Raw genomic sequence first — 13493 nt, forward strand, 5'->3', positions numbered from 1 at the left:
GATCAGGGATCGCGCATGCGCCAGGCAGAGTTCGACGACCACGAGTCGCTTATCCCGCAGGTGTCAGTCTCCAGTGTCCAGGATAGGATCGACGAGCAGCGGAGGAAGTCGTACGACCCAAATTCGCTCGGAACGCAGGGGTCGGTGACCGGAAACCGAGAGGTGTGGCAGAGGTCAGCGTGTACGGACGGCGCTGCCGACAGAAAACGCATAGTTAGCGTGGAAGACGATACCACTGGGGTCATCAACCGATCGTCGGGTACCGACAGCGGACAGCCGTCGGAAGCGAGGGGCGACGAGGAGCGAGGGCTGGGCTTGGAAAGAAGAAGCCTGCGCGAAATACTACGGCCTAGAGCGTTTAGTAATCCACAGGAAGCGGAAACGGTGAGACAGGGACGCGGCGGATTCAGCGTAGGAGGATCGCCAAGCCGACAGTCTCTGGAGGATCCTGAACTCGAGTGGGACCCGTTTTTGGAAGAGGAGGAAGACATGGCAGTTAACCTGAAGCGGCAGACGGAAAGGAAGCTGCGCATGCGGGTTCAAGGGAAGGAGGAAGACATCACGGAATACTACCATGATGTTATGGATGTGTGTCGCATGGTTCAGCCAGACATGGCTGAAGAGGTGCGCATAGATCACCTTTTCAGGGGACTGAGCCCGGCTCTCTATGAGAGGCTTCATGTGTTAGGCCTTAAATCGTGTGAGGAATTCTTGGAGGAGGCGAGACTTCACGCGGATGCCGTAAAAACAGCCTATGAGAGGGGGTACGAGAATGCGCGTAGAGAGCGCGAGAAGCCTGCAGTCGGGGCAGTAGGCCTTGAGAAGGTGCAAGACCTACTGCGCCAGATTCAAGAACTGAGGGACGAGCTAGCCCGGGCAGAATATCCTTCGAAGAGGAAAGAGAAAAAAGGGGGAAAAAGCGAATGGAACAAGAAGCAGAAAAAGAAAAATCCGTTTCGCTGTTTTAATTGCAATGAAGAAGGACACATTGCGAGAAGCTGCCAGAAAGAAAAGAAGGAGAGGGCGATGAAACCCAAGAAACCCGAGTGGGAGGATCCTAAGGCGACCTGCGCGGTGATTGGCGGAGACCAGACTATGGGAATGACCAATGGTGATCGTCAGCCGACCGAAGAAATTTGGATTGGTGGACGACCAGTCGATGCCTTGGTGGACATGGGAGCAATAATTTCAGTTATTTCGCCATCATTGGCGAGTAAATTGAAGCTGAAAATCGTCCCGTGGGAAGGACCGATGGTCGTGACGACTGATGGACAACCGATGAACCCGAGGGGAAAGGTTTCCTTAACGGTCACGAATAAAAACGCATCCATGGAGGGTGAAGCCTTGGTCCTAAAGACGTTTGGACCAGAATTTATCATGGGAAGAAATCTACTGAAGCTGTTTCGAGAGCTAAAACTTTGTTTTAGCGACCCGCCAATAGTGGAACTCGGTGCCATCCACATGGAAGCGAGGAGTGGGAATGCCTCAGCTCCAAGCACATTCCAACGGCTAATGAATATGGTGTTGACAGGATTGAAGTGGACTGATTGCCTAGTCTACATGGATGACGTGGTCATCTTTGGAAAGGATGCCAAAGAGCATTTGGAGAGACTAGAAAAAGTCTTATCATGCTTCCGAAAGGCCAACTTAAAGCTGAAGATAGAAAAATGTGCCTTCGGGAACTAGCGTGTGTGGATGCTGGGTCACGTGGTAAGCAAGGCCGGAATCGAACCTGATACGGAGCACTGTAAGGCTATAGAAATGTTCCCGGGGCCGAACCTTAATGCAAATGAAAAGGCAAAGAGGAAGTGGGTGAAGAGCTTTGTAGGGCTTTGCTCATTTTACCGCAAGTTTGTTCCGAACTTCGCCCAGGTGGCGTACCCGCTTACAGTAATGGAAGGTAAAGGGGTTTTTCGTTGGGGAGAGCCGGAACGGAACGGTTTTGCCGAGCTGAAGGCTGAGCTGGTGAAAGCAGCACAGCTTGCTCATCCGGATTATTCAAAGAATTTCGAAGTGCATCCTGATGCCTGTGATTACGGCATAGGGGCGGCGCTGATGCAAGAAAGAAACGGGCACCCCATGCCAATTTGTTTCGTCAGCAGAGTGTTGAACAAATCAGAGAGAAATTACACGATAACGGAAAAAGAGTGCCTTGCCATTGTATGGGCTGTAAAGAAGTTTCGGCCATACATTTGGGGTAAGAAAATTGTGGTAAAAACCGATCATCATGCCTTAAGTTGGCTTATGATTAAGCAGGAGCTAAGCGGCCGGCTTGAGAGATGGAGTCTGTCTTTGCAAGAGTACGACATTTCCATCCAATACAAGAAAGGAAGCTTGCACGAGGACGCAGATGCACTATCGCGTTACCCTATACAAGAAAGGGGTGAGGAGGAGCAGGCGCTTTCATTTCATTGCAGAAAAAAAAGCTTAAAGCAACCTTTATTTTTTAAAGAGCCGTTTGTATTTGAGGCATCGCGGCCATCCCAGTCGCTGCCATAGGTTTGGATACGCGGTCTTGGGCGGATGGTCAAGACCGGGTGAAGCAGTGGCGATGGATCAAGCAAGTAATGATCAAGAATGGCTCCACCCAGTACGGAAACTTCATAATCAAGGAGGACTTGCTGTACCTGAGAACAACCAGGTTCGGGCAGGAGTTTGATCGGCTTTGTGTGCCACCGGAACGTCGTAAGGAGGCATTGTCGTGGGTTCATGATGAACCCACGGCTGGGCACCTGGGGCAAACAAAGACTCTGGAGAGAGCTAGGCATAGATTTTATTGGCCTAAAATGGACAGGGCGGTTACCCGTTATGTCCAAAGCTGCAAGAGTTGCCAGACCTGGAAGCCGGTTCAAGGGAAGAAGAAGGGGCTGATGGAGATAACGCAGGTGGGGGGACCCTTCGATCGTATCGGCATTGATGTCCTTGGCCCTTTCCCGCGATTGCAAAACGGGAACACAAACATCGTTGTTGCGGTGGACTACCTTACGAAATGGGTAGAAGCCAGGACCTTGCCGGATGCCACGGCCCGACAAATCGCAAAATTCTTCGTCGAGGACGTAGTGGTACGACATGGATTTCCACGGGAATTGACCTCGGACCAAGGGAAGTGTTTTACGGCTGAAGTCACCCGTGAAGTGTTGGCCCTGTTGCGACTGTCACATCGCATGACAGTGCCTTACCATCAACAAGCGAAAGGCCTGGTTGAATGACAGAACAAAACGCTAGCAACAATGTTAGCGATGCACGTGGATGAGAGCCACGAAGACTGGGATGAATTCCTGGGATTTGTGACTTTTGCCTACAACACCGCGCGACAGGAGAGTACCAACCACACACCTTTCATGATGGTGTATGGAAGGGAAGCGGTGATTCCAGTGGATCTGCTGGCGGCGACGGGGCCAAGCCAGACGAAGCTCGTCGGTGCAGAAGACCTAATGAAAGCGATGATGGAGCTTAGAGAAGACGTAAAGGACCGGCTGGCCATGGTACAGCAACGTCAGAAGACGCAGTACGATGCCAAAGTCTGTGCAGCACCGGTGTACGAACCCGGAGACCTAGTGTTAATCTTTCGCCCGCAGCGGAAGAAGGGGCTCGCGGAAACTACTTACTGCATCAATACGTGGGGCCCTACAAAGTGATCAGGCAGGTCACGGAGTTGAACTACAAACTTCGGAAACCAAGTGGAAAAAAAATCTTGTGGTGCATGTGTCGCAAATGAAGAAGTTTGTTGTGGAATTGGACGAGGAGTCCGATAGTGAGGAAGAAGATAAGAAGCTAGAGCATGCCGACACCGACTTGAATGTTGAGCTTGACGACACCAACTCGGGTGTCGTGCGTGCCAACACTGGCTCGGAAGAAGCACGCGCCGAAACTGACGAGGGTATGGCGTGTGCCGAAACCGACATGGGTGAGACGCCTGAAGTCGGCACTGGGGTGACAACCGACGCCAGCACTGCTGCGACAGCTGTGGAGCCGCCAGCCAGGAGAGAAAAGGGGGGAATGAGGCACCGGCCATTGGAGCCGAAAGCCGAAATGGACGAAGGCCTACAAGACGGTAGTGATGTGACGTTATTGGATTTTTTAAACGTTAAAGTTATCCGTTAAGTTAACGGAGCTTTACTTTTTTACGTTTAATTAACGCGTTAATTAACACGTTAATTTAAAGCGTCCGTTAACGTAAGTTAAACGTTATTTTAAACGTTATTTTATAAAAAAATACAAGTTAGAATATAAGTCACGGTCTTGATTAGTTTTATTACGGTTATCCGGTAGATTCATTAAATAATTAGGCATTTTCTCATTTGGATATTTCGCTGTTCTAATGAGAAAAAAGAAACTGCGAAAAACAAGGAGGAAAGTAAACAAGACTTAAAAAAAGGGGCCTTAATAGGTCTTTGTTACAAGTAAGGAACACCTTTGCTGCCAAAGTGACTCCTGTTGTACGATTCTTTCTCCCCAGTGAATGCCATCCAGACACAGAAAACTCACGTTCAGCAGCTGCCGAAGAGACTGGAATGCTCAAAATGTTGTATGCCAAATTTTTCAAAAAGGGAAACCGTTCCGCATTGTCTTTCCAATAATTAATGGTGTCTTGCATGGTTGTTGTTGTCGGCAGATCCAAGTTACGACTTGCAAAGTTGAAGTAGTCCAATAGTTCTGATTCAATGCTGGTCAACTTGTCATTATCAGAATTCAAATCGGTAGTAGATCTTCCAGACATAGATGACGATGAGCGTGAATAATTGTTGCTATTGGACACCCTACGGGACTTTTTTTTCCAACAGCAACCGAAATGAAGCCACATTCAAATTTTCGTATCCTCCGCCGTCACCATTTGTTTGATTTCCTTCTTCAGTTTCTTGATTTTCTTCCAATGACGATGGGAGGAGGCGATTGGCATCAGTGTCGTTGCTTGGTACTTTGCTGCAATACTTCAAACCCAGTTACTTTGCAACTTTTACTTCGTTATTGAGAAGTAGCTTCTGAACATCAGGATCTTCGATTTAAAAAATTCTGAAATTGCAATCAAGACAAGTAGCGAACAAGTACGTGCAATCAAAATCGGGGTCATCTTTTTCTGTCATAAAATCAAATCTTTTAGATAAGTCTGCTAGCATGGCGCACGCTACTCCGTGTAAGCCAGGGGATTCGGCACTTTTCTGTAGATGTAACTTTAATTCTTCAATACACGGGACAGCAGATGAAAAGGTAACGTATTTGTCGCCGCTCACCAATTGAGTGTATGCAGCAAACGGTTGCAGTAAATCTATTATCGACTTAAGCAGGATCCACTCTGAATTAGATAGCTCATCCCAACCAAGTTCTTGGCACACCTGAGAAACCGGCTTGCGTAGTTGATATAGACAGTCCATGACGAAATAATTTGAAGACCACCTGGTCGACACCTCAGTTAGTAGCTTTCTACCGGAAAGGCTGATGAGACGTGGTGTGGCTACAGAAGATGTGTTAAATCTAGAAACTAATTTTCTTGCCTTAGAAATGACAGTGGCAAAAACTGGCAGTCTGTGCGTCGATCCAATTTGGGGTAGTCTGGCGTTGTTGATTCTGAACTTGTCGAAAATTGCCATGACTAATTGTAGTCTGTGGGAAAAACATGATAGTCTCTTCAGATATTGTTCTTCAGTTTCGCCTTCATTTCTGGGGAACATGGTTCTCAGAGACTCTGATGCCTGACGTTCAAACTGAAGGAACTCTACCTCTTCATTTTCCATTTGGATTTCAGATGTTGTATCAGAAATATCAAAACGTGTTGAGTCACCTACATCTAGAGCATTGGAATTTTCTGCGGTAATAGGGGTCATGTTTTCCGGAGTTGGATTTTCTCTGCTAATTTCTTCGTTGAAAGACAGGTCGTTTACATTTTCAACATCAGCCTCAACGTCTGAGCTGTCAGAAAACAGATTTTCTTGATGTACTGCCTCCGTCACCACATTTTGTTCGGTGTTGTTGGCTACAACGCTGTCGATCACCTCTTGGACGTGGTTAGAACGGGAATGTTTGAATGCTTTAACCATATTACTCCCGTTGTCCGTTACTATAATGGGGACTTCGATTTCCCACTCTTGAAAAATTTTCGTGACTAATAAGCCAATTTCACATCCAGTATGGGGAGGCGGGAAGTAAACGAGATCAAGGACAACCTTCTCAATCTTATTATCTTCAGATATATAATGAAGAGTGATACCTAAATAATAAATGTAATAAATAAGGTAAGATTAAAAACGTCTTCATTATTGATCGTCTTGATTGACTTACCCAAGTAAGAAGATAAAAGGCCTTTTTTAGACCATATGTCTGCCGTTGCCATGGGCTTCGAGAGAGCTGACTTAATTCTTTTCTTTATCAACAATTTGCCTGTTTTGGCCAGTTCAATAATGTCGAGTGTAAGTCTTTTGCGACCTTGCAGTACGTGACGTGGGTCTAACAAATTGATGTATTCATTAAAATCCTCATTTTCACTTAAAGAAGTTGAGAATGATGTGGTGGCTACAAAAAAGGCCAATTTTTTACGGAGAAGAATTTTTTTTTTTATTTCTTTGGATAAAACATGTTCTTTGATGCAATCTATAAAGCAAAGAAAACAAACACGTTATGAACTGATATAAAACATAATATTAATTTATCGTGCTAAATAGTATATACCTGAAGAAGAGTCTGTTGCTTTGAATCAGGTTTCTTTTTTTCCTTCGACAACTTAGTCTTCTTACTTGCAGTAGTTTCTTGATTATCAGACACCTCTTTAAGATACTTAGGATATAAATCTTTCAAATGAATTGCTTTTTTGAGGTGGTTTATAAGATTTGAGGTATTTTTTCCTACAAGCTCAGCTTGCAGCAGAAGAACAAGTAATTAAACTTTTCATCGCTTGGGTAGACGATATGGCGCGGGCGTTTGACAAAGCAATAAAAGGGAATTTCCCTGTGGAAGTCACTCCGTTTTTGGAAGGTCCAGCCCGTGACTTGGCGGAAACCAAGACAAGAGAGGAGCGCCGGAGGCAGGAATTTCGGGAGTTGGAACGAGCTCTGAAAGGCGATGGAACCAAGCGGAAGCGCGGGCTGTTCGAAGGAGGTGGCCAGCTGCTTAACTGGCTTTTTGGGACCGCTACGACAAAGGACCTTGAATCAGTGCACTCGAGGCTCGAGTCATTTGACAAGAAAGGTCTGGAGGTGGTACACCTTCTCCAGGAGCAGGCGACCCTGTTAAATGTGACCATGGGGCATCTGGCGGAGCATGAGTCTGAAATCAGTGCTCTCATGGCGGCGGCGGGCCAGTTGCGGAGAGAGCAGGCGCAGCTGAGAAAAGTCTTCAATGACAGCTGGACCCACCTTGCCAGAGAATTACTTTTCCTACAGAAGGTAACGAGGTCTGTGGAAAAGGCAAATAGGGCACTGGATTGGACGGCTGATGTCTTGCACGGCTGGCAAACCGGCTTAGCAGTTGCAGCTATAGGGAGACTGTCACCACTCCTTTGTCCTCCAAATGTACTGGCTAAAGCGCTGAATTCGATTCGACAGGCCTTGCCCCAAGGCTGGGGACTGACACCAGCATTGCAAGGAGGAAATGGCTGGAGAGCATACCAGGAGGCCAGGGTGGAGGTGGCGCTGGCGAACGGCAACGTTCGTTTGTTCATTCATCTGCCGGTATTTGAGTTAAATTATGCCTTGCAGATTTACAGTGTGTTTCCTATGCCGGTTGCCACCAGCAAAGAGGATTCGGTATCCGACTCGTACGCGAAATTGGCTCCATACCTGGGGGTATCGCCAGATCGGCAGCTATTCGTTGAGTTCAACGTGGACGAAGTCTAGAAATGCGCTCCATACATGGGCAGTGTGTGCCAATTCTTGAAGCCGATTGACCGAAAAGAAAGGATGAAGAGCTGCGCGGCGGCTGTCTTTCTGCAGGAGCAGGAAGGAATCCAGAGGAGCTGTCACCTAGACAGTAAGAAGTGGACCGGCATTGACCTGTTCTACATTGGAGGAAGGAAGTGGGGTTACGCTGGTAAAGACAACGTAACCATAGTGCTCCAGTGCCCTGGGAAAAGGATCGGCGGAATTGGTCTACCGCAAGTGCTGCCAGCAGCGGAGGTCATAAAAATCCCACGGTTGTGTTCGGCAACCTCGGACGAATGGGTTCTGCAAGCGAGCTTCCGACAGATGATGCCAGTGAATGTAACAAGCGTCATCGACGAGGAACCTGCAGGGATGCTGAGTGGTCTATTGGCACTGGTGGTTGAGCAATCGCAACCAGTGGCAAAGAGCCCCATTATGGAGGAAGTACCAGCCGCCCTAAGAAGGCCTACGCGTATAGACCTAGCGAGGACGAGTTCACACCTGAAAGCGGTCGAACGCCAACAACAGCAATGGGAAGAAGAGGAGAATGCCAAGCGCTATCCGTTTAAATGGTTGATCGGATGCTTGTTCCCGTTGCCAATGGTGGTGTACCTGTGGATCGAGTATCGGAGGCTGAGTAGTCACGTGGACACCCTACTGTTGGCTCGTCTTGTGGAGGTGCGGGAGCCAGGAGAAGAGGATCAAGGCCAGCCCGGGCCGAATGCAGTCGCGTGAATGTTGTCATTTAACCCAGATTAGTTTTACAAAATGTTAAAGTAGAAAACATAGGAGACTCTGTTTGTTATGCGTTGTGGGGTTTGTTATCCAGTTTAGGGAACCCATGTCAGTAGGTAGGAGGGGGGATGTAGCACCAATGTACTTTGTCGCTTAGCACCGGATGCTAAGAGATGCAAATGTGCGATGTCAATGGACTTTGCCACTCTGGCCGGATGTCAGAGGACTCAAAAGCCCGTCTATGACCGGCCAGAGGGGCAGTCCAATGTAGTGATTCAGACTAGTTGTTAGTGCTGTCAGTGCTGTTACTGTGTAATGCTGTGTGTGTGTGTCTTGTAAGCTGTCTATGACTAAATATATCCCTTAAACCCAGTGAATCTGTTACAACTGTGTTACTAGATTCTCTTTCTAAACCAAAGTACAACGAAATGTTTCCTTTTTCGTCATATCTGGAAATGTTTTACGAAAAATATAGTTGCAGGACAATTTATCAATTCTAATACTCAATAAACAAGTTCTTACGTGAAGTTTTGCGTATCTGAATACACCACAGAGTTCACGTATTTATCCATATTCCTCAAACAGTTTTTTGCTCCACATACTCGATGATCTCTCATTTCTGTTGTTATTTTAGGTCTATACATTGTAAAAAACAACAAATTGTAGTGAAATTGCCACGAATTTGAACAAACGTGAGGGTAACTTTAAGGACACGCCAAACTCTGCGTCGTCTACTTGAAAATCGATTTTTAAGCCCAGCAGAAGTACAATTGCCGTAGGCTATTTTAGACTCCGCTCTTTTGGGCTGGCCTCAACATGTCCCAAATAGCCCCAATTGAAATGTCCCGTTTTTCCCCGCATGACTATCCGCATATTTTTTATTATTACAACCAAACTATTACAGCTACATAAATTTACTATAAACAAAAAAAAAGTTGAATAAATTTCAAATCGAATGGACTATCTCGTTTTTTAATTACGTTCCTGAAAAATGCACTTATTTTAGTTTAAACATTTTGCTGATTTCTGGGAAAAAAAACAGATTTTCACTTATAACTCACAAAGTACTTGTAAGATTTTATTGAAAATTTTTCTCAATGTCCGATACATTAATACCCATGTATGCTAAAAAAAATGAAATAAAAACTATTATGAGAATATGCTCAAAACTGCGATGTCCCATTTATCCCCTGTCCCAAATAGTCCCGGTCTCCCCTATTAGCAAGCATTACATTAGCAAACTCACTGTACGTCAAGTCTCAAGTGTCAGACTACCTGCATGCTTCAAGTGAATTTCAGTTTATATCAAGTATAAATATAAAAGTTGGATGGTAAGATGTGTTACATATTTGAAATAATACTTAGATAACTAATGACCCACGGAAGATCTGAAATACTATCATCTTTCTCGTAGTAAGGAGTAAGCAAATAAGCATTCATATTCTTTCTCGCACACTGATGAAGAATAAAAATGGACACGGATATTGCTGAAAATGTTAAATTAGAAGATGAAAGTTATGAAATTGTGAGGGGAATTAGCGAAGATTCTGATTTTCATGCAGATTCAGAAGACGAGCCCAATGATCATGATTTGCTACTTGAAGAAGGAGAAAGACATAGGACCAATTCTTCTCAAAGCAACTTGTCCACCAGCAAATCAAACGAGCAGAAACTGTGGTATGAGCAACTAGTTTTGCAATACTTTAATTCCTAAAAGTCTCAAGAAAAAGAAAAGGGATGAAATCTAAGAAAATGAAAACATCAGTGGGAAATGTTTAATGTGTAGGAAAAAGTATTCTGGTCGTCCTTTTTCAACCAGCAACTGGCAAAGGCATCTTAAGGTTAGTTGCACTTTACTGCTAGACTGGCAATATGCGTTTACAACTTTGTCATAAACCGTTTTCTATATTCTCTATACAGACACATTCTACTGTATACTAGGAGTACACCAAGAAGTTGAAAGAGGCTAGAGAAGTTAGGAAGTCTAAATCTAGGTCCACATCCAGCAATGAAGCTATCAAGGCAAAACGACTTAAGGTTCAACAAGCAAAACTTAATTTCTCCGCAGTCCAACGTATGACAGATAGGGAGAAGAAAGTTATTCATAGGTTTACCGTGAACTACATTATTGACGAGGCAAGACCACTCCAAACTGTAGAATAAATCCCATTCCAAGCAATGGTAAATGGTTTGAACCCCCGTGCAAACATTATGTGTGTCAAATAGCTAGAGAAACTCATCGAGACAAAGAGAAAATCCTACCATACGGAACTGCTTCAAAAATTCGAGTCAGTGAAATACGTTTGTTTAGCAGTTGACACGTGGAGTTCCCTTAAACGTAGTTTTATGGGAATCACTAGTCATCGGATCGATGAAGCATCCCTCGAAAGATGAGCTGGCCCTGCTCTGGCTTGTAAAAGATTCCAAGGTGGGTTCGAAATTATGTCAATCTTTTTCTTTATCAATTAGTATTTAAAATGAATAAATCAATTAATCTTTTATATTGCTGCTTTCAAGGCGACATACTTCTAATGCTATTGCCAAAATGATTAAAGAGGTGATGAAACACTTCAAGCTTGGTAATAAAGTAAAATCCATCGTTACTGACAATGAATCAAATATATGCAAGGCGGTTAAGAGTTGGCAAGAAGAAAAGAAGAGAGATTTGAGTAGATTTGGAGAATGACGGGATCATATCCATTGGTGATACGTTAGATGCTCTGGTTGTCCAAGACAAGGACGAAAACGATAAAATTACCGTTTACAATATCGCTAATTTCCCGGAACACATACGTTTCGCCTCTCATCTCTTGGCCCTACTGGCGTTCGCAGATTTTACAAAGATTTTGCTTACTAATCGCATCTTTAAAGAAAATTACAACCGTTCTATGGGCAAGCTGACAAAATTGTGGAATAGATACAATCGAAGTATCCTAGCATCAGATACAGTTCATTCCATTTTCGTTAAGAACTATGCTTGAAATGTTTGTGAATGGAATTTAATAACACATTTATTTGTAAATTTGTTAAGGTTGTCAGCTCAATACCCCAAGTGAAAACCCGATGAAATTCTAAATTTGATGCGGTAGAGGACAACCCACATAGCACAGAGACGTCCGAGGGACATCCTATGGAGGTTTCTCATGGGCTATTGGGACATCCATAGGACTTTAAATTTCAGGCCAGGTCACGTCCGATTCAGGTCAAATGTCCTACCCAGGATACATCCCATGGAAGTCCAAATTTGACATCCTTTAGACGTCTTTCGGATTTCGAATAAGGACAAGATTGAACCTTTTCCCCACTAAAATTGGGCTTTAATTGGTTTTCATAATTAACAAAAAAAAAGAAAAAAAAAGAAATGTTACAATTGGTTTTTGTTACTCCATGAATTTTATTTTCAACAATCATGGTACATTTTAATCGAATAACGAAAAAATTTTAATCTTCATCATCAGAGGACGAAGATGGTAGTGGCCTTCTGTCTTCTTCGGAATCATCCTCTTTTTCATTGTATTTATTCTCATCCTTTTTTTTTTTTTGCTGCCGCTGCCGCCGCCAACTCTGCTTTCATACCATCCTTTGCATGTTTCAGCCAATTTTGAATAGCCAATATCGCCTCATGACTTTTTATTCTAGGTTTTTCATATTTAAGGATTACACCTATTAATTTAATAAAGATTAGAATTAGAAGTTCTGTCTATCGTGACTGCTTGTACTATAAAACTATTTTAAATGATACCTAGCATGACTTTGCCAAGCATTGTGTCTTTAAGACACATATTTCCTCTGTTTCCTTCCCAACTGAAGTTTCGAGCAAACTTTTTATTCAAGCAGAAAATCCAAATTTGTTAACAAACGCCTGCTATGTCGGGAGCTGTACGGACGGATTCTCTGATAACTATTACAGTCCATATGCAAAAAATCTACCTTATCACTGTCCGTTGAATCCATTTCCAATTATAAGAAGAACAGGAGTCGCTGCTGTGAAGAGATGAACTGATGACTGTGACCTATGAACTGTGATGGGATGAGACCAAACCAAGATGATGAAGGTAAGTCCACAAAAGAGAAAACAATTAGCAAGAATGGCTAACCTGTAGAAAATTCAGAAATAATTAGCAAGAATTTTTTATAACTTGTGAATAGGGCATACCTGATAAGTGATCGGATTGACTGATGACTGTGACCGATGAACTGTGACCTATGAACTGTGATGGGATGAGACCAAACCAAGATGATGAAGGTAAGTCCACAAAAGAGAAAACAATTAGCAAGAATGGCTAACCTGTAGAAAATTCAGAAATAATTAGCAAGAATTTTTTATAACTTGTGAATAGGGCATACCTGATAAGTGATCGGGATGAGATCCAAGATGAAAGAGTAAGTTAATTTCAGTTTTCACTTACAAAAATTTCGCTGCATCAGCTACCAAAACACATTTCAATTATTCAATAGCATTTCCTTTATAAATCTTCTTACCTCATGAATTTCTTTGAATAACTGCTGACACAATTGAAAAAGAATGGCGGCGAAGCAAAGACAGATTGGCGTCGATGAAAAACAGAACAAAGACGAAAAAGCATTGCCAGATAACATTTATTGAGACATTGCTGTTTCAACAAATTAATTTTGTTTTTTATTTTAATAATGCAGTAAACTGAAATAAACTGTTATAAATTTGTTTAAAAAATTTATTTTAAATAAAACAACTTAAGAAAACACATCGATCAAGATTTATTAAAAGCAGTTTAATATAGTGCATGCCATCTAGTGGCGTACATAATAGGGGCCAAAATAGCTTTTGGGGGACTTAGAAAAAAAACTAAAACAGAATGGCCTACCGCGACCTCTTTACGACGTCGCTACAACATCCCATTCCGGTTCGGGACATTGGGCCCTAGCAGG

The 13493-nt window shown here is 43.6% G+C and overlaps 1 long non-coding RNA gene across 1 annotated transcript; it reads right to left on the reverse strand.

Moving 5' to 3' along the window:
• Positions 1–11959: 11959 nt before the first annotated feature.
• Positions 11960–13179, reverse strand: LOC123473623. Its single transcript, XR_006647479.1, has 6 exons — positions 13068–13179; positions 12933–13013; positions 12742–12873; positions 12516–12682; positions 12328–12462; positions 11960–12248 (listed from the first exon to the last, which is right to left on the reverse strand). It is a non-coding gene; the product is annotated as an uncharacterized LOC123473623 (long non-coding RNA).
• Between the last annotated feature and the right edge of the window lie 314 nt (positions 13180–13493).

This window comes from Daphnia magna, linkage group LG6, assembly GCF_020631705.1.
Source record: "Daphnia magna isolate NIES linkage group LG6, ASM2063170v1.1, whole genome shotgun sequence".
Lineage (NCBI taxonomy): Eukaryota > Metazoa > Arthropoda > Branchiopoda > Diplostraca > Daphniidae > Daphnia > Daphnia magna.